This window comes from Oenanthe melanoleuca, chromosome 4, assembly GCF_029582105.1.
Source record: "Oenanthe melanoleuca isolate GR-GAL-2019-014 chromosome 4, OMel1.0, whole genome shotgun sequence".
NCBI classification, from domain to species: domain Eukaryota; kingdom Metazoa; phylum Chordata; class Aves; order Passeriformes; family Muscicapidae; genus Oenanthe; species Oenanthe melanoleuca.
The window spans coordinates 27,953,793-27,975,160 of NC_079337.1; the positions used below are offsets into that span (position 1 = coordinate 27,953,793).

At 38.9% G+C, this 21,368-nt stretch overlaps 1 protein-coding gene across 10 annotated transcripts in view; it reads left to right on the forward strand.

The window, feature by feature from the left end:
• Nucleotides 1-1,900: 1,900 nt before the first annotated feature.
• The window catches only part of TRIM2 (tripartite motif containing 2), a 94,532-nt gene continuing 75,064 nt past the window's right edge, over nucleotides 1,901-21,368 (forward strand). For 3 of the 10 annotated variants that reach the window (XM_056490724.1, XM_056490720.1, XM_056490729.1), the window contains exon 1: nucleotides 19,520-19,665. The gene's annotated coding sequence lies outside the window, so the exon portion shown is untranslated. Of the gene's footprint in view, nucleotides 2,026-3,063; nucleotides 3,508-6,804; nucleotides 6,926-11,435; nucleotides 11,553-19,519; nucleotides 19,666-21,368 lie in introns of those variants that run through there. The other 7 variants (XM_056490734.1, XM_056490737.1, XM_056490730.1 and 4 more) reach the window with 5 other exon arrangements.

A 21,368-nucleotide genomic window follows, 5' to 3' on the forward strand; every position in this document is an offset into this window, starting at 1 on the left:
GTGGCACCAGCAAGTTCTTTATGAAATTCTGGTCTTGAATACCTGTTTGGAGAAGCCACACCCCAAACAGCACACCACCTTCAAGCAGCATGAATCTCTTTTGTAAATCTCTTTTGTGCATTTTTGTCCATCACTGTAGAGGCCCTTGAGCCTATCAGGGAGCTTCTAGGGTAATGCCCTGGAAGAGTCTGCCACAGGCTTTGAGAATGCCTCACTACTTGAAGTGAGACAAAAAGGCTTCCCCCATGGTGCCCTGCAGCACTATGTTAAACTACTTCAGTTCCCTATAGGTCATTGCCTTTTGCCCAACCCTTGTATTACTGCTGTGCTCACAGACCATTAGCCCCCAACTCCATACTCAACCCGGGATACTGCATTAATTTTGGTCTTTCTCACTGGACTCCTTCAGCATGACTCTGCAATAAACCTTGCTGGAACTCTGTACAGGAGACCATTCCCATTTTCTTCAATGACCTATCTATGGTGTGTGTGTGTGTGTGGATTCAGAGACTGTGCCTGTCCGAGCGGCTTTCTCAGAAGATGCTTTAGGAGAGGTAGCAGCAATCACCATCCATTTCCACAGTGCCATACACCACACAAGGAAATATAGATAAATGCTGTGGGCTTTGAACCAATGCTTCATGCCTGCTCTGTCCCACCTGGAGAGCCCCTTTTGCACTGCAGAATGTAGGAGGACCTTGCTTAAGTTTGGGGGAAATGTTCTGTAGGCCAGGTACTCTCTCTTGTTAATCTTCTGAATGGGAGGAGAGAAGAACAATCAGTCTTCTGTGGTTATATTAATGTGGTTAATGTTAATAATAGTTGCTAGATTGACACGTCAGGAGAGATATCAATCCACTGAGTCACAATATAGATATCTCAGAGGTAGGATTCTAGCAAAGTTTCCCCAACAGCATTGTTCAAACTGAAATCCCCAATTTTGTGTTGAGTTAAACAGGTAGCTTTGCCTTCTTAACCATTTGACTATTGGTTTATATAACCAGGATAAGGGTTATCTGCAAGGATGGCTGCAGATAGGGGAGGGTCAGGAGACATCTACCTACCTGTTCACCAGGGTCAGAAAACATCTGTGATGTGATGACTACTTCATATCATTCCCAATCAGGCAGGTCTTCAGCTGCTGAATTAGAAGGCTCCCTCTGCCCAGCCCTATTGCTGGGGCCCTAATATTCCCCTGTCCCTGATGTCATCTGACAGACCTGCCCTGCCTTCCCCACCAGGGCTGTGTGTCTCTGAGCTGAGAGGAAAGTCATATGAACAGCAGTGTGCCTTCTCTATTTCTGCTCTACTGCATGCTATGCTTCACTGACTCACAAAGCTCCTTTTAGGCACTTCCTCGAGTTTTGATGTAGCATGATTTAATACTGTAGGGTGACTTTGAAGCTGATATTTCAGTTTTGAATGGGGTAGATGTAAGCAGTATTTGAGCTTACATCATTAAATGAGGTCATGATTGCTGGAAGAATAAAAATACAAAGGAAATTTCAACTCTGCAAGATGCAATATTGATTGCTGCAGTGAGCCATGATGTCATGTATATGCCCTTCCTCCTTGCTTCCCACAAGTGCTAAATAATAGACCTTGTTTATTGGCATTTACAAATTATTTTATCTTTCTGACTGATGCAATGACATGTCCCCTATACTCTCATTTAGTTTATAACACCATTTGGATTTTTTTTATCCTACAATTTTAATGCAGTTTTTAAATAATGGTATTTCCTGTCCCCCAGACAAATCAGATCTAATTTATAATGAGAATTTCAGGGTTAGATTATTTAAAGAAATAATCTAGGCCATATTCATTATGTAACGTTACCATAGTAACAGTTTCTCAGGGGAAAATCTACTGTCCATAGTTTTCACAGAAGCCACTCCCTGCTGAGAAGGTGCCTCCAAGGGAGGTGAAAGGAATATAAATGAGAGAGAGAAAAAGATGAGCACAGATGTCATATGACCTCTGCGGCATCCCTGCACTGTTGCAGATTCAACGGAGCGTTTCTGGGTTTGTTTTTAGTTTGTTGTTTTTGACTGCATGAGTGGCACCTTCTCTTGTCATGTAAAATCTGGCTACCCTTTCCCCTCGTGGAACTGGTTTTACAGCTGGAGGTATGGCGATGCTCCACCTTGGCAGTGAACTGACCACAGCAGATACTAAAGTCCAGTGTTCTAGGAAACCACTGTGCGTGGGAGAATTTAAATGGTAAAAAGGGAATTAACCCTCGAATTAACCCCCTTTTTTATTAATTTCTCTCTCTTTTTTTTTTTTTTTTTTTTTTTTTTTTTTTTTTTTTTAATTTTTTTTTTTTTTTTTGCCTGAAAGAAGTCAGCAAAGACAAACAGGTATGGAAATCCTTCCTTACAGAAAAAAACAGGAGAGGAGGGAAGCTCAACTAATTTGTCAGTTAATGATTTTGTTTTGTTGAGGTACAAGCATACACTGCTTGTATTCTGAAAGGAATAAAAACCCTCAAGACCTAGGATTTGTTGACTGAGTGGAAAAAGAAAGGCAAAATGTCTTTAATGTACTTTAATATCACTGAGGCAAGCATGGATTAACATTTCTGAAATCCTTTTGCACTTATTTTTTCACAAACAGCGTTGATTTGTTTCATGTTATTTTCAAGGGCAATAAAACTTCATTCATTCAAGGCTTAGTGCAGCCATAACTAGAGATTAACGCGCTGGTTATTTTATCCTGTCATCTCTCTGCTGCTTTCTGGGGAAAGCAGGCTGACATGGTTATTAAATCTGGCAGCTGTGTTGTATGCACATGGGAAGCAAGTAGAGCACAGCATATAGAAAATTAGTAGCTTTCAGATAGCAGCCTTCATTTCCCTGCTGCAAGACTTGAAAGGCAGCCTAAAAAGATCTTTCTCTTCTTTGTAATCACCAGTCGCTGGATCAGTGTGCAAATATCACAAATAGAGTTGCAAATGTAAGTATTCCTTGCCTTTGTGGTGCTTTCAGATTGCTAATTAAGGTTTCTACCTCAGTCTTCTGCTTGAAAAAGCAAAGAGATGAAAGCTGAAAACATCCTGACAGGGAAAGCTTTTCTGCAGTATTGTTCTGGCTTTCAGTGGAAGAGCTGCTGAGGGAAAGGGATGCATGAAAGCTTTCCAGAACAAATAGTTTGCAGTTGTTTGTTGATTTTGGGGATGTCTGCTTGCCATTTTGTCTGTGAGGGAAGAAGTCCAGCAAATGCAGGAGGTACTTATAGAGAGACGTTTTTCTGCTTAGATTAGATATATTAGATATACAGCAAGAAAGATACTTCAGCAGTAATAGAGGGTTTGTGACCGCATAGAAGAAAAATTTTCCATGGTATTTTTCACCTGGAATATTTTTTTTTTTAAATCTGTAAATGCAGACCCAGCCTTCTCATTAAGAAACTTGACAGTACCTTATTATCAGAAACGCAAACAGTCATCATAAGGGGCATCAGTAAGTCTGCATCTGACCTGATAAGAACAATGACGATAGCACGGTGAGCATTGCATGTTTTTCACCCATCTCAGTCTGTCTGTATATGAAATGATCTTTCTCTGCTACAGTGGCATCAAGACAGGATAGTAAGCTGGTTGGAAGCAATGGAGCTGAAGGTTTCTCAGTGTTGTGGTGATACTGTAAGGAAGAAAATTGATACTTTTCAGTGTATTTTGATCTCATAGCACTGAGGAAGTGGTACATTGGTTTTTATTATCCTTTCTGATTTAAAGGTGCTATTGTCCTATTAAGTTTATGGCTAATACATTCTTACTGTGGTGTGGATGAAATCTGCTTCTTGAAAACAGTGATCAGTACCAAGTATAAATGTCAGATAATTGCACAAGAAATGCAGGCTCTAGCCAGTTTTTTTTCTGTTGCTATGTCATGTTTCTTGCTTTATTTACAGATTTTGTTATTTCCATTGGTACTGTCAGCTTTTCATGAGCCATGTGAAAATGTCATTTTCACAGTTAACAGGTGACTGCCATTAAGTGATTAGGGAGAGAATATGTGTGTTGTTTGCTGTAATAGAGGACTAAACGTATTCATGATATAACTCCCTTGATAATGCTGCTGGAACACAGGTATTTGATGACTCTGTTGTATTTATAAGCTGCTTTTGAAATACTTCAGCCTCATCTTACAGATATATATGTATAAATGCCTGTCTTCACTTAGCAAGTAAAAGCTGATTTTGAAGCTTCCCTTTCCTTTCTCTTGTCTTCTTTTTCCCCTCATAGACATAAATTCATAGCTTTCCTGAAACTTAGCTATGAAAATGGTAATTTTTTATGACAGCTGTGGAGCTAAGCTTCCCAAGCCTGAGTGGCAGCCAGCCAGCTGCTGCGACAAGTGGTGACCTTCCAGGACAATGTCTCTCACAAAAATGTCAAAATATTAAAATGGCAGACATCAAATGCCATGTGTGAGGGGAAGGGTAGTCATCTGGTTGGCTTTCAGCTGAAGACAGTTAATCCACTTCTTGTTTGGATTATACATTGAAAACCTCTGCCTAAGTCTCTGAAATATAGAGAATTTATTCATATGCCTTTCAGAAGTTCTTCTGGGAAGATTTGGGACATGAATGGAAAATTTCAGAGGTGTTTTATTCAAAATCTGCTCAGGCATCTTCCTGACAGAAAACCTGAAAAGCAGGTTTTGGCCTTTGATTTTGCTCTTTACATCATATACCAGTTTTCCTCCCAAATTTCTTATCCAGAATGTAAATGGATCCTGATGAAGCTTAAGCAAAGTTCATTGATGTGCACAGGATGCTGAAATTCTGATAAAATGTGCACTGACTTTTTAGGCATATGCTCACTGAATACTAAATTCTCTGCAGTTTTTGGTGTTGCACCTCTAAGCTGAAATCTCATTTGCTATTACATGCATGGATGCTTTGTAACTTTCTCTGAAGGCACTGAGGTGTGAGCATTCCCCTGCTCCTGGTGTGTCAGATTCTCAGATACCTTTACCCCTGGTAACAGATCAGTGACACTGATAAGCTGCTTCTTTGGTTTCAGCCCTTCTGCATAAACATTTCTAGGACGTGTGACACTGCCTGATGCTTTACCTTGGCCTGTAGGAAAGCCAGGCAATGTGCATGGCTGGTCAGGGAACAAACCTGTTCACCTTGTGGTTGACCTCTCTTTGAGAGTAGGAAAGGGTACACCAGTAACTGCACCAGACCAGTCTTGTCCTGCCAGTTTTGCAACTGGACACAGTTCAAGAGAATTTTCAATATATTTCTTGCAAAGCACAGTGTGAGCTGCCAACATGGATAACTCCTGCAAAGCATTAAATATTTAGATTTAATAGTGCCAAATCCATTGTTACTTACCAAGATGCCTTACCAAGATGCTGAGAATGAAAATAGGTTTTTTTCAGTATTTCTTTCCTTTTTTCCGTCCCTTTCAAGGTAGGAGTTCTGTGTCGCTCTAAGTTTTTTCTTTTACTACAAGCAAGCAGCTTTTTCTAATTTTGTTTTAGTGTTCTTCCCTTCTACTTACAGAGGAAGTGTTTCCTCCCCACCCTGCTCTTTCAAACTGGGAACACACGTTCCATGATCACTTTATCTCTACTGTAGTTATAGGAAAGGCTACATATCCATGTTGGTCTTTTCTTTCCTGTTAGTATTCTGTGATCACTTCTCCTTTCTCCTAACTCCCTACAAGAAGAATTCTGAGGGAAATGAACTAGGTAAGGACAAATTCTCATAAACATCTTACAGTAATTAATCCCTCCTCCTTCCCTTCCTTCCTCCTTTCCCTTGTCTTCAAATTTTTATCTGCTTTCACACAAACATTTGTGTTATTTGAGAATTGAGAATTACTAAGGTGTACAAATCTGTTTGGAAGAACAACATTATGCTCATCCAGTTGAGGAATAAAAAGGTAACTGAGGCATCAATTAATGTAACTTAACTCACATACCTAGGCTGAGTTTTGGATTTTGATTTTCAAATGACAAACCACATGAAGGCCCAACCTATTTAATTATCTGGTAATGTTAAAGAAAAAAATAAATAGCGATGCTGCTGTTTTCTGTGAGCTTTGCTTGAAGAAAAACATCTGAGAAAAATAACTGCAACAGCGGTAATTTCTTTTAAATCAAATTATACAGGGTTTGGTTGCTTCCCAAGAACTGTGCCGTGTCAGATTGATTCAATGCAGTTCATTAAACATCCGTCAGTATACCTCATATGAAATTCTGACTTGCATCAATGGTATTATTATTTTATTCTGCATTTATATTATTATTACTCTTTGCTATTTCTGTAGCATCTAGAAATACCTTTTTTTTTTTTTTTTGTTACTGTGCTAGGTATTGTACAGAAACAGAAGGTAATCCTTGTCCCCAGACTGCTAACAAGCTCTAATGAATCAAAACCTTCTTTGCTCTCATCTTTCTTGTTTGGCTGTCAGTACTGTGTTACCTGAACTGGTCTTCAGGATACCAGACTTTGCTTAGACATGGGCTTGAAATTGCATGTAATTAAAATTAGAAAATGACATACATTTATTTTAAAGCTGTCTTACTGGTTCACTTGAAGTATCTCCCTTAGGCTATTAGTGTTTAGGTATTAAGTTAATGAAGTATATTAATTGAAATTAACTCAACTGACAAAACATGACTATAATTCTAAAACATTTCTGGACCACCAAGAAAGATTTATCTTAAAATTGTTATGACACTATTGCCAATTACTAAGTTAATAAGATTCATGATAAACTTAATTACTAAGGTAATTAATTGTTAAGTTTAATGAAGTATGTTTACTTCTGATTATTTGCAGAATCTACAGAATCTGATTACTGACATAAAATAGCAGCAGCATGATATATGACCATCACACATTAGTTGACTCATGGACAATGTACTGTGATTTGGGGTGGACAGTGAGGATCACAATGTGGGTAAGATGAGAGTCTCACAGATGAAAATCTTCATCTGCATTTTCTATAAGACCAATTTTTCCCATCCCTCTACTCCTTATCCCTCTTTCAAGTAGATTTCAGGAGCAGTCACACTACTGTTAATACCACCTTTTCTGCTACCTTTTGTTTGAATGATATGGTGTAAAGTACACAGTAGTTTTTATGCTCATAAACTAGGACTAAACTGTCATCTGAAATCAGTCAGGATAACTCTCTAGTTCACAAAGCCCCATTATAATACACTATTCCATGCTGAAGGTATTTCACGCATTCAGTTTATACACTTTTCAGATCATCTTTCACAAAGCAAGGCTGTAGCATGTGAATACAAGCTATAACTTAACTGAGCAATGTAACCAACATATCTGAGCCAAAAGGCATATTTATTCTTTCTGGAAATGTATATAACACAAACCACTAGGATTTATAAGAGCCATTTATATTTTGAGGTGATAAACCTAGTTGCATATGCAGGAATACAAAATCTGAAGGATCCCAGAGGGCCAAACTGCAGTTGACAAGATATTGTACCTTGAATTTTCTAGGATTTTTAGATTTCACTTTGAAACTATATTTTGTCATATCTCTTTTTGCATTGACACTGCAACTTGTATCACTATAGTGAAATGTTAAAAACGAAATTTAAATTTATTCTGACAGTGTCGCTGTTGTTCCTTCCATAAAGCCATGCATGTGCAAATGCAAGCTAACAAACGTACTCCTCAAATGACTTTTTTTTTTCGTACAGGGAATGATGAATAAAAGTCTAAAAGATTATTTGCAAGCTGCAGTGAATCATAAATGTAGTTTGATCTGGATGGATAAAACAGTAGAATATCAGTCTGGTTAGCTAGTACTTTGACAGAATTTTTCAGAACTCATTAGGTCAGGAATATTAAGATGGGTGCCTCTTTTCTTATGAGACAATAATGTGATTCCCAAAGGGATAAGCTAGATGGTCAAAGACAAAACAGTTTATCCCCCAGGAATGGTATGGACTGCTGTTAAGAGCATTCTGAAATCCTGTTCCATCATTCATTTATACAAAGCATTCCTAAAAGTAATGACCTAATTTTAAAGACAGTAAATCAGAAATAACCAAATCACTAAAACTTGTTTTTCTTTAGAAACATGGGTTGTAATAATTTAAAGGCTTCAATACTTTTAAGTCTCCTTTACCTATCTAGGGGAGAATTCGAAAAGAAGTTAAATATCTCTTCTATTCTGTTTCCCCCCACTCTTCAATTCAGTGGAAATTCACTCATTCAAGGGCCCTTTTTAAGAAATTAGAGAGTTTTCAGGCTGATATTGAGCTACCTCTTTGAATACCTTGTAGTGAATCACCTTCCATTCATATTCAGAAATAGGTTCACTGAAATAAGTGATTTTGGCAGAATGGAGTAGGTCCTGCTGGATGTCATGGCTAGGTTTTTGAAGGAGGAAGTTGACGTCAACTCCCTTGGCAATCTTAGTGTTGCCCTACTGACATACCTGGAATCCATAGATTGCCATAGCTTTAAGTATGTGTGGCCCTCAGATTTTAAATTAGTCAGTAGTAATTGCTATGTAAAAGTCGGGGTAATCGCTATGTAATAAGGCTGAAAATTGATTAAATAATTAGATAACTAACACTCAAATTATTTTAATATGTTTGGAGTTCCCAGGACAATATACTTACTAACCCTGGACCAAGACATAACCATCGTAAAAGTCATCATACTGCGTACTCCCATGGCAAAATTTTACCCCAAATGGGCTTCCAACCATCAGTATCCCTACTAGGTGGAATGTCCAAAGTACTCTTTTTCTCTATAAAATTAATAGCATATGCTTTAAAATGAGAAATGAAGAATTTGTTCAGCTTTTCTTTTGTTTTTAAGAACATGTTGAGAGTTTACATAGGGAAGCTTGTAACATAGATGCCATTGTGTAATGCCTATAATGAATAACATGCTATGACATCAGAGGTCATCTAGGAATCAATAATTATTGATGAGAAAATAAGTCATTATTATTACTATTATTATCAGGAGACGTGATGATTTGCTTTGGGTCTGACCTTGATTGTTCATGCACTGAAATAATAATTGCTGTTTATTCCTTGTTTTCCATAAATACTCATAGCTTGTTCAGCATCTGAGAGCATAGGTAGGGGAGGGCCACCACATAAAACACTTCTGTTTCTTGGGAAGTACGAGTTTGTTCTTTCAGGGCAACAAAAAAAGGCTTACTGGCTTACAGTAATGCTTTTTAAAAATGGTTTTGTCCTTAAAATGGTTTTTAAAAGGTTTTTCTTTGCTTTATTCTTGAAGATGTGAGGGCAGATAGACACATCTGAGTGTAAGTGCTATGGAGAGCAGAAGGAAAAAAGCTGTTTTTGATGTTCCTTGATCCTCAGCCAGCTAACCCTAGGATAAACCAGAGATGATGTTACAATTTATGGAGCTGGGAAAAAATAGGTTAGATCCTTGAGCAGCAGAGACCCCACACTACTCTGACCCTATCATCTGGAAAGCATTTTCCTGTAAATATTCTTCCCCTCTGTTTGTCAATGAGGAAAGTTTGAGTGTTGTCAGAACAACAAGTGGTACAACATCACTATGTCATCTGGTGAACTATCTAAATAAAGGTGTAAATAGAACGCCTTTATAAAGAGATCCCTTCAGCTGATTGCTTTTATCAGGTATGGGGATTAAAAGTAGTTGTAGGGCTGCCTATCACACTGGCAGTGCAATTCTCTAGGTCAGTGGGTCACTGTCTCTTCACAGGACTATTTGTCAGTGGGTATGTGTACATACCACAGTCCTCAGCACTTTGTTTATCTACTGATTCATAACAGATGTTCAAATCACACAGCTTCCATGAAGGAGGAATTGACAAAGAGTGCAGCTGGGGTGAGGGTGGTACAAGAAACTCCATCCATCATTCTCCAAAAAGCACAATGAATGGCTTAATTGTTGCTGCCAACAATTTTTGGCCATTTTATTTGCTATAACCAAAGTAAGATCCCACTAAGACCCAGCTTGGAGAAATACAGTGACAGGGCAGTCTCAGTTCACTTGGCATCATTCAGTGAATAGATTCCACTGGCTTTATCTGAACCAAAACCTTCCCCTATTGCTCACCTGCAAAACATGCTTCTTGACCACAGTAAGGTCTTGAGCTGGCTACCATAGTTGTAATTACGAAGGAACAGTGAGGATATAGTACACCATGCAATAAAACCAGCAGTATTTCATACTGGGGAGTTTTTGTCAGACAGTATGTCTTTTGAGAGAGCTGCCCATGGGAATACTTATCATCATACCAGAGTTTCCTTCAGTGCCTTTTGAATTTAATCTATTGCCTTTCATTGAACTGGATTGGATGTGTGTGATTTAATATCTTCCTCTGTGCGAGATTTGTACACAAACACTAGGAAAGGACAGAAAGCAGGCTGCCTGTATCACAAAAAAATTAATCTCCCAAGTGAGTATGGATTGAGTCACAGTGAGGTTAATGTACATATTCATGTGATGCTAAAAAAGTAATTTTCTGGATTAAAGCCTCTCCCTATTCTTTAGTATCCAGGCTCCTACTGAAAAGCTGAGGATTTTCATAGTCCTCACATAAAGACACCTGAATTTTTGTCATGCAAAGCAATCTGATTTTTCTTAATCTTGTTCTCAGAAATAATTATTTTGTCTGATTTTTTTTAATGAGGCAAGCATCACGCATGAAAACTTTCATGCTAGCCAGTAAAGGCTATCAATCTCTTAACATCTGATATTGGGTCACTTAATGGAGAAATATAAAATTTCATGCTTATACATTATAGTATTAAAATGCACAATTGGCAACAAAATTTGCTTTGGGAAAGATCATGTCATTCAGTACCCCTGTGTAGCAAGGAGGTTCCTAAGTATAGCTGTAACAAGATTTCTTAGAAAAAAAACCCCGAATTATTTGTAATTTGTAATAATTTGTTCTTTTGAGGATGGTATTAAATATCTCTGTGGGTTCTTCTTCCCCTTCTAAAATGTGGTATTGGAACTTGCTGTAGAGTCTGAAATAACTGTGGATGAGGAATGAAGTGAAAGGAAAAAAGAATGGACCATCTTCAGTTTCATTTTTTGAAATGCTAACTTTGAAAATTTAACTTTTTCCATCATTCACAAGTTAAACAGATTTTTGACTCTGCAGAATATTTGCTTTTCAGAATGCATGTGACTTGTTATTCTGTATTGTGGACACCAATGTTCTTGAATCCTCTGGAATATCAAGGGGTTTGCATGTGTTTGGTTCTGGTATCATCATATCTATGGATGCCAGTGGGATGAATTCAAGATAAGCTTCCTTTCTGGCTGACTTGTAGTTTTTGCTGTCTTTCATCTGAACTTAAAATGACAAAGAAATATAGTTTTAAAATAACTGCATGAATCTGAGCAATTGCTGAATTTTAGCAATTACATTGAAGAATCGTTGGTTCCTTTTGTGATGTTTCTCTCAGCTTGAGCTTGAGTCAGAAAGAACCAAGAGCAAACAACAATCCTTTCAACGCAAGAAGCCTCCTTCAAGTGTGCAATATTGCTGACCTTGACAAGCACGAAGAAAAGCGCAAGTGAAGGTACACAAAGTTTTAAGACCTGCTGTTCATCCAGACCCTGGGTACTATGTAGTATTAGCTCACACAGATTTTGTTCTTTGCATGCAAAATAGAATCACAGTGTGTGAGCTATAATTTAATCCATGTTGTAGCCTGGGTCAACACAAAGGCCTTGGTGGAGTACTGTGTTGCAGCTGGGCAGCTCTGGCTGTTTTAACAGAATCAGGGAATCTTTGCTCAAGGAATGAGGCAGAGTAGAGCAATAAGGAGAATGAATGCTGGAAAAAGTGGCACTTTTTTCAGGAAAAAAAGCCCAGACTGGAATTGATTTCATATTACTATAAAAATACCATAGTGATGCTGGATGCAGGTTATAGGGATTATAATTTTATTTCATGCTACATATCTTCAGGAAACCCTTACTAATATGGGTAGCATTGGCATTGCTTTTGCATATACTTTTTTATTTGTTTGCTTGAGCTACAATATACAATATCTCCAAGCTTCTTTGCTGGCTAGGTAACATTTCAAAAGACTTTAAATTTCCTCTCCCCAGTTAACATTTGCAAGAAACCTATCTAGAATTTTTTGTTTTCAATTTAAAAAAAAATTATATTTTGGTTGATTTAATACTCACATTGAAGAAGTTATTAAATTATATGTCCTCTGCACTTCCATGTTAATTACAAGTATGTTCTTATATAGATTTCTCCCTGTAATTTACAGTTGCTATATAAACATACAATCTCATAGAAATACTTCCTTATGGAGAATGTTTTAAATATGTACAGAATTCATAAGAAAATATATATTTCTGAAGAGTTTTAGCATTCAATGAATTCCATTTCCTTTCAAATCAGTGGGCAGATATTGACCAGAACTCCATCCTTTCAGTATACATTAGTAGTTTTGTAGGTTTGCTTGAATTTTGTAGACCATACAGAAATTTTGTGGCAGGTGCTATCACTCTGAAGTAAGTTATTTGTCTATGGACTTCTTTGTTGCTGTTCTTGCCTTAAATTAGAACCTTTTAAAGTTCAGTCTGCTGATGTTGTCTGTTATCCATTCTTACCCAGGTTCTTATATGTGTGATTGACTGAAGAATTATTCTATGATTATTTTGACCCCCAGTTCCATTTTCTTAGGCTGCTGTAAAATTGCATGGCATAATTAAATCCAGACATGGGTGTGGTTTGGTTCTGTTTGCATGACAAGTTTAGCCTTTTTACTACTTGGATCAAGGGGACTTTTATATTTTAATTTAGTTCTCCTGCATGTGTGAGGTTTGTAGTGTCTCTAATGTTAAGGTCTTCTTTTCCCCTCCTGCTGCTCAGAATACCTTTATAACAGAGCTTTGCTTGAGAACTAGTATGTTCCTGTTTTTTGGGGGGAATAGGTAGTCACTTGACTTGAGAGCACCTGGAATTCATTAAAATTCCTCTTACTAGCCTGTTATATGAGCATATGGAAAATTTGACTGTTGTGTTTGCTTGCAGGCTTATACTTGGACACACCACCATCTTTTTGGATTTCTTTGTCCGGATGAATGATTCTGACCTTTGTTGTGCCTCTGCAGTTTCAAGCAGTTAAATTATTTAGGTGTTTTTGCATGCTCAGTAACTGGCACACTTTGCTTGGGCTTGCTGGGTAGAGAGGGGATGTAGAAGTAAGTTTGGTATAGCAGTTTTTTTGGTATCCCACTCACTCCTATTCAGCAATAAGGCATAAAATGCATCAATAGTCTCATTCAAGGAGAAGTAAACTCCCGATCCAAACTGAGAGAGAGGAGAGACAAGTCACATCTACACCATTGGGCACAAACCACTCTGGCCATTATTTAGGGGGTGTTTATGTGCGAAGAGTGTTAATTCCTTTCAGTTCTGGGATAAATCCATGGCTGACCTTGTTGATGTGACAGTGAAATCAGCAGTTCTCATATGCTTGACAGAAAGGCATATATTAAAATGCTTTCTTTGAACCAAGGTCACTGCATCACAAATCTGAGCATTTTTCCTGTGACGGGGAAATACCTCTTAGTCTTGAGCATCCTTTGCTCCAGCTGATGCAGGAATTTGGTTATGGGAGCAGGAACCACAGCTGTCTTGAGCTACTAGTCTTCTAATCAATGCTGTCTGTTTGTTGTACAACAGTAAGGTCTTCACAAAGCATTTCTTTTGGATATTTCCCTTGAGTTCTTCTGTGTGAGCAAGAACACAGCCCACAGAGAAATGTGAGAAACTGGAGAGGTGGTATCTTTCTCCTTGTGACAAAGCCGACATTGCAAAGGCCATACCTAATATGGAATTTATCAGTTTCAAAGATACCACTGGAAATGTTTATGCTGTTATACAGAAAAGTATTCCTTGGAGACAAGTCATCTTGTAATTTGAAATTAGGGTGGATGTGTGGGCTGCTGGGTCTGTGGTTCTTTTTGTCTCTCTTTGTCAGCATACCTGACACTCTGAATCTAGGTCCGCTCCAAAGCCAAAGCATTTGTCCTTCTGAAATACTTATTTGGACTCTAAACCTAATCAGAGATAAGTGGTGTTTCAGCACTGTTTGCAAAATCCTTCTAGAAGTGTGTGAATCACCCCATAACGACAGAATTTAAATGTTGTGCCTAGATCAATTCACAGAATTTAACTGAGAAATGCCTGTAGTGTAATATAGTAAGGCTTAAGGTAGCTTATAGCCAGTTGGGATATAGAAGCCAGTTATGGCAGCATGGTGCCCAAGACACACTTTGCTTCTTTACTGAGTTTTCTCCTGCTTTAACAGCACATACATTAGACATTTCAGAGGTAGCTTTGATATTTCAGAGGTAGCTTTGATACTTCTTGCTTCCTTGCTGTCACAGGTCTGTAGAGAAAAAGCTTAAGACTCAAAAACTCCAACTACCAAATTCTAGGCAAGATGAGAACTGAGGCCACTGGTCTGTAAATAAGGTAGAGCACAACTGAATGGGGAATGAAGGGCAAGTGCAAAGAGTAGTTTGTACTTGAAAGCCTTCCTCTGAACTCCATGGCAATTGAGCCCTCTCACGAGGAAATGGAACAGAAAGAAGCTAGGGAGGAAACTTGCGTTTTAGACATGAACTTTAAACTTGTAGGTGTATGGTGCTCTACAGTGCCAAAGTTAATCTTTACACACAGTGCATGTATTTTTTGAGGTGCATCTCCTTTTATTAAAGTATTTGTGTTGTGTTTGGAATGAATGACCTCTGAGGTGGCATAAAATTTTAAAAAACTTATCTTGCCAAAGTAATTATCCTGTTTGTTTGCTTTCAAAGGATATAATTCTTAAGTCAATAGTGAAAATAAAAGCAGTTTATATGTCTGAAATGTCTTCAGCAAGAGCTTCAAAGAACTGTAAATGTATTCACACAGAACTTCTGTGAAATAGGTAAGACATAATATTACCACTTTACAAAGGAATATAAAAAGCGAAATCTCTAGTGCAGATCTAACTGTAACACCAGTGATAGTCATGACAACTCTTGAGGTACATCAGCTGTATAACCCTTGTTTCTTTCCACACAGCTCCTAATGCTGCAATTGTATTTTTAGTCACAGTTACAATTTAATAATACTCTGCTGCTTTTCCACTCCTCGGAAGCAGAGAAGCAGGTCTTTTGGTATAGTGTGGTGTTATTTACACTATTAAGTTGCAGTGGGTCTCTCTCTTTGATCTGATCCTTGGTGTAGCATTACTGATGAGGTTGAAAGAACTAGTCTGTCTTGAAGACAGACAGATTCTGGATGGAAAGCTGGTACATTAGGGGGAGATTCCAGCAATTGTTCAGCAGCACAGGAAGGAGCAGTTGTAAGCCTGATGTGTTTGTGTAGGGAGCCATGAAAAGAGGTGCTGACAGCAGCTGTTTGACTTAAGCCATTTGGAGCATAGGCATAGGTCCTACGGTCTATGTGGCCTCAAGAGGTTAGACACATCCCCAGAGTCTCTTCTGGCATTTGCTACACCTCAGGAGGAACTATCAAAGGGTTAAATAGTTCCACAGTGTGTCACTTGCTCTCTAATTAGGAAGTGATCCAAGAGCTCAAAGTTCAAAATGCACCATGGTCTGAGCTGGGACTAAGCCCAAGTTCCCACTGACTCCAAGCTCAAATGTTAGTGTGATGCATCTGCATGTGATCTCTTCCCCTTCCCATTTCTGCCATTTGTTTTCCTTTTTAACAGGAAAATTAGACATTTCAGCTACACAGTTTCACTTCTTTTGTCACTGTCTGAAGTCTTCCATTGCTTGAGCCCGTGTGTTTTCTGGGCATAACTTGTAACTTCCTTTTTAACAGAAAGCAGGCCAGTAAAACATGACAAAAGTCTCACTCCACTCCGTTCTAAAGCATTTGTAACTTCTGTCGGACAACCAGGGCAGGTCTCCTCCCAGCAGCAATGTAGTTACAAACTGGTTAGCGTGAGCCTCAGGGGACCTGGGGTCTCTGTTGGCCCTGAAGGGAGATACAAAGAACAGGCAAAATAGCAGCCAGCTGAGCTGGTTTTGAGAAGAAAGGACAGAGTGGGGGTGGGCTGAGGCCACAAAATGGTAAAAAAACAGTTTTGGAAAGCAAACAATAAATAGCAGAAGGCAGATGCATGGAAAGTAATATGAAAGGGACAGAGTCCAAATGTCACCCACAGAGCCTGCAGCTGGAGTGGGAAAAGTTCTGCTGAACTGTACCATAGAATCTGCTGAGCTGGAAGGGACTCATCAGGTTTTGGGATCTCATGTTTAAGAATGGCGTGCATTTGGGGGTCATGGTTTTAAGTTTCACCGCAGAATAGATGGTAGCTTCTTGGGGATGATAGCCATGTTTTGCATATAGAAAAAAAAAAAAAAAAGGGTGGTGATTCTGATCTCTACTTTTTCCCTCTCTACCATCAGCAACATGTGTTTACTGTTTCCCTCCACTGGCACTTTGGGTGCTTAACATGGCAGGTATATTTGAGTCAGATCATTAACTTGTCTGAAAGACACATCCAGCAAGACAAATTTGGTCTGTGAGCTTTCACACTCTTCCTGCAACACATGTGAGAGACGAGCAGGCCTTGCAGCTGGGAATGGCAGCAAAAAGAGGAGGGATGATGACTTTTTGATGAAAGTAAGATATTAAATCAGCTTGGCCATCACACTTAGCTGGTGCCTGGGTTGGTATGGTTGGCAGGGCTGGTAACAATTTTCCTGTGTCATACAAGGCTTAAGGACAAAGAGGCAGCTTCACCCTTGGCATAATGCTATGATTGGAGTCACAGAGTTGGACCCAGAGTGCCTGTCTAAAGTGTGCTTTTCAACAAATTCCACTAAATCAGCTCATTCTTGCTCTCTCTTTTCTTTCTTTAGTTGTGGCTACACTGAATTAGCATCTTAAATAAATTTCCATGGGAATCAGAGATGCAATAGCTAGCTTACTTTCTCTTGTGCATCTACAAACAGTCTTTTTATAGCAGTCTTTTCACAATCTCATGTATAGTGTTTGGGCACTTGATCCATATCCATTAAGGGCTTTTCATGCCTATCCTGTTCTATTAAAAAAAAAATCTAACAGTGTAAGGTGCATAACATGCAATATGTATTTTATGGTAGAAGCTTTGTAACACATATATTTCATATACACAGGTGAGACATCTCTCTTTCTGGAGTGACTTTTTTCCTAATCATTGTTTCTCCTACTCTCACTCTGATATATTATTTTTATATTTTGTGACAAGTAGAGTGCAAAGGTTGAAAAGAAAGATAGGTATCAAATAAAAAATGTGATTTGATGAAGCAAGGCATTCTCTGCATAGCAAACAAAGTAAGAAAAGAGAGCTTTGTAAGGAAGAGAGAAAGTTGAAAAGCCAGACCTTGTGATGAAGAGAGCTGTGGGAGTGGATCAGTAAGAAAGGAGAAACTCTGAAAAGGCCTCGAAGCTCAGGACATGAAAGCATGGCTTTCATAGAGGTGTAGGCAATGTGGCTGTGGTATAGAACAGAAGATTACCTCAGTTGCTGAATTTTTTGTGAAAACAATGCAGGTGCATTGAAAATAAGGTCCAGGCTCAATAATCAAAATAAATAAAGTAATTACATACTGTGATCACATGGCAGACCTCAGGCAGAGATTTATATCTTAAAAATACTAGAAGAGAGTTGTGGTAAAATAATGGTGCTGGTATGGATAGCACAGACTGAGTAGGAAATCTGGGCAAAAGTAGAGGCATTGTATGTTATGTACCTGGGTGGCAGCTGATGGAGCTGTGCAATTGCACCAGAATCTGAGATTTCTTTTGAAGATCGTGCCTAATACATCTCACTGTGAAGAAAATCTTGCAAATGTGACCCGAGCACATTGCGATGCAGCACTCTGTGCAAAAATTCTCCTGCAGCCTGTCAGCAGAAGCTGGAGAGCTGAGATACGCCCGCCCATTTAAAAGAGGCACTAACTCCAGCATCGGCTTCTGCAGGGAGTTCAGTTCATCTATCAAATCAGAGGAGAGAGAAATGACTTGTGCCAAGACTACACAGAATGTAGTGTGATTGGACTGCTTTAATTTGACCCCAGAGAAGGGTCAAAAATTGGGAGCTGTCAGGGCATTTAATGCAGTATGCCTAAAACATAGGGTGAAATATGGGATGGGAGAAAAGCAGAAAAATACAAATGGATGCTTGTAAATCACTGACAAAGTGGTACAGGAGCCTGCACAAGCAAATAGTAAAAGCTGGATAGTATATAACAAGAAGTAAGGTGCCTTTAGGAGAGCGAGAGAGGGAGGAATAGATGTTGAGAAAAGAATTAATCAGAAAGGTCAGAGAAAAGACAGTGAAAGCAAAAAAGATGACATAGATTTAAGGAGGATTCTAGTTATTTCCAAGGCAGAAAAGAGCTTGAAGGGTCTGAGGCTTGAAGCACAAAGCATTATATTTACACAGGGAGTTATCATAAAACACTTGACGAGACAGGTTTTGGTGGCAGACAGGTCTCACAGCCAAACTACAGGCATAAGAAAGGAGGATGCGATGACACAGGATCACCAGCTGTAAGCAGGGTATTCAATTAACTACAAACAATTCAATTCAAACAACAAAGGAGAGAGGAATTTGGGCAGACAGGTGGGAACATAGATGACTGGGGCAAGATCAGAAGCAGCTTATATTTCAGGGAGTATTCACTCCATGCAATGCCTCTTTTGCCTCTGTGTTAAGATCAGTAAACTGACTGAGAAGCATTTGCTTCTGTGTTACATCACCTTTCCTTGAACGATGGGGAGACAGACAAGGAGGGCACAGTGTGGTGCTAAAGAGAAGGGAGACTTAACACCTCTACTTTTGACAGCAATAACTTGCTAGTTCAACTTGGTTATCTCACAGAACCTTACTCTAAGGTGTGTCTGTGACTCTGCTCTTTCCAGGATCAGGAACCAAAGAACAAACAGTTAAGATGGAGTCTAAGGGAAGCAATCATAGGAGGATCAATGAAGGTTGGGGTGATCAGGTCAAGGAGGTGAGAATATGGAATTTGTGGCAGAGAAGCGAGAAATGCCACTTTCAGCAAATAAAGCAGATAAATAATGTTAGAATGAGAATAAGAAAAAGTATGGACAGAATTAGAGACTTTGCAAGTAAAACTTCCATAGAGTGAATATGAAATAAATTTAGACTACTTTTGTTTGCTTGTGTGTTTGATTGACCTAAAAGAAACAGTGCATTGGAAATGCCTGCAGGCTCCCTAAAAGTGTTTCTATGAATACACAGCAAATACGTGCTTTTCCTGAAGTGATCTATTGATTTTTGTTTTTCCTTCCACCTTAAGCATTTTAATGCCTAGCAGTAAACTGTCAAGCCTTAGCCCTTCCCAGTCAGTCCCTCTTGTTCCCCTGCTTAATAATGAAACGCAGTATCTTGAACACCCAGAATGCGAAGCAGGAGCTAATCATTGGCTCACATTGTGGCTGGCAGGACAGGCCCGCCTCTTTGGGTTGTGCTGACAAGCTGTTTATGTTTGTGCACGGCCACCCTTTAACTCAGCCACCCGATGCCTGTAATGGGAGCAACTGTCTGAATGCTGCAGGGAGCTAAATCTTCTCATCAGAGGCACAGTGAATTTCAGCCTCTGATTCTCCCACCTTGACTCTATGGAATACTAGTAAGTAGCCTTCTGTCTTCTTGTGGCTTTTCCTCATAAGACTAAGGGGATGTTTTAGCAAGGCAGGTAGGTGCTGCTTCAGAGAAGCAGCTATTAAAGCATTTTCCTCTGTCTGAAGTAAAAGAGCAGCTACTTTGTATGCAGTGTCATGACTGCAAGGACCACACAATTTCAGTCTCAAGTGAGACCTTCCTGGAAGGCAAAAGGGAGGAAGTTAATGAGGACACAACCCATTTAAATTTAGTTGTTGGAATATTCATATATATATATATATATATATATATTTCATTTAATCTTTAATCTAGTTCTTATTTTTAGATGCATTTACAGTATTTGTTCACTCAGTCTAATTTTAAACAGCAGCACTTTTTGCAAGGTCATGAGTAGTGTGGTTTGGAAAAGTGTGAAATGGCTGGAAATGAGATACTATAAAATGAATGCTCCCCAAAATGCTGACAGGTGCTGACATGTTTGTATATATGTACCTAGCAGTAGAAAAAGAAAGTCGTGGTCAGAGATTTCAGTCTTTTTTGTTGTTAATGGGAACTGTTCACAGCTCCACAGAGCGAAAGACTGCAGAGATGGAATAAGCATTTAATTTTCAGAATTTGAAATCAAATATTGCCTGTTTGGGCATTATTCTTCAACTTACACTGCACTACATATATTGATGGACTTTTTAGACTTTCTCTTTTACCATTTACACCAGCAAAGGAAGTCTTAATGTCCTTGTCAGAGCTGGCCACCATGCAGAATCTCAGAACTAGTCTGCTCCTAAAGTTTGGGCAAGTCAGTGTGTAGATTTCATGTGGTAACTGAGGCTCAGGCTGTGAGTTCAAGATATCTCAGGGGGAGAAAGGTGGCTGTCACTGTAAATAAACATGTTCATTATTCCTCTATTTAAAATCACAGGAAAGTAAGTTGCAATCAGATCTTCATTAATTAGCCATGACTCATGCAAAAAAACAAAACAAAACAAAAAAAAACCAAATCCAAAGCAAGGCCTGATGCCATATTCCTTTCAGCTTTTTAAACTTGCTCCCTGTGGATATACCCAATAGAGGAATACCCAGGGGGTTATGCCTTTGTCTCTGCTGTGCTGCTTGTGTTTTGGGGCTGTGCACAGCTTCTGCAGACAGCCCTGGGGCAGCTTGGAAACTTTTGGCTCAACAATCCTACTCAACCTATAGGATCTTAATAACTGAATCATTCATTGAGTTGTGGATTGCAGAGGGCCAGTCAAGCAATACTGTTTAGAAAGCAGTGGCTAAGAGACAGGTAGACAGAAACTTTCTAATAACACTGATCAAATTACAGGTAGCTGTTATAGTTAGTATCTTTTAGGTGGGTCTTGATGCTGATGGTTGTTCAGTTCTGAGTCTGAGCCTTCTCTACAGCAGTAGAGAAGCAGCATGTGTGGTAGTGTATGAATTAAAGCTAATTACCACAATAAGCTGCTTCTGTGCCAGGCTGTGAATACAAGCCAAAGTGTTTCAGTCAGTTGCAGTAAGCAGCAGATAGATACTGAGCCTTGATTAGTAAAGATGGTTTTTGTCTATAGATTAATAGAGCAGCACCTCAGTAGTTAAATGAAAGTTGGGAGATACACCACACACCTAGGAATTGTTGCTGTGCCCTTGCAGGACGTAGTTAGGAGCAATCACTATGCTCACCACATTGTCTCTTGACTAAAGAAAGAAATC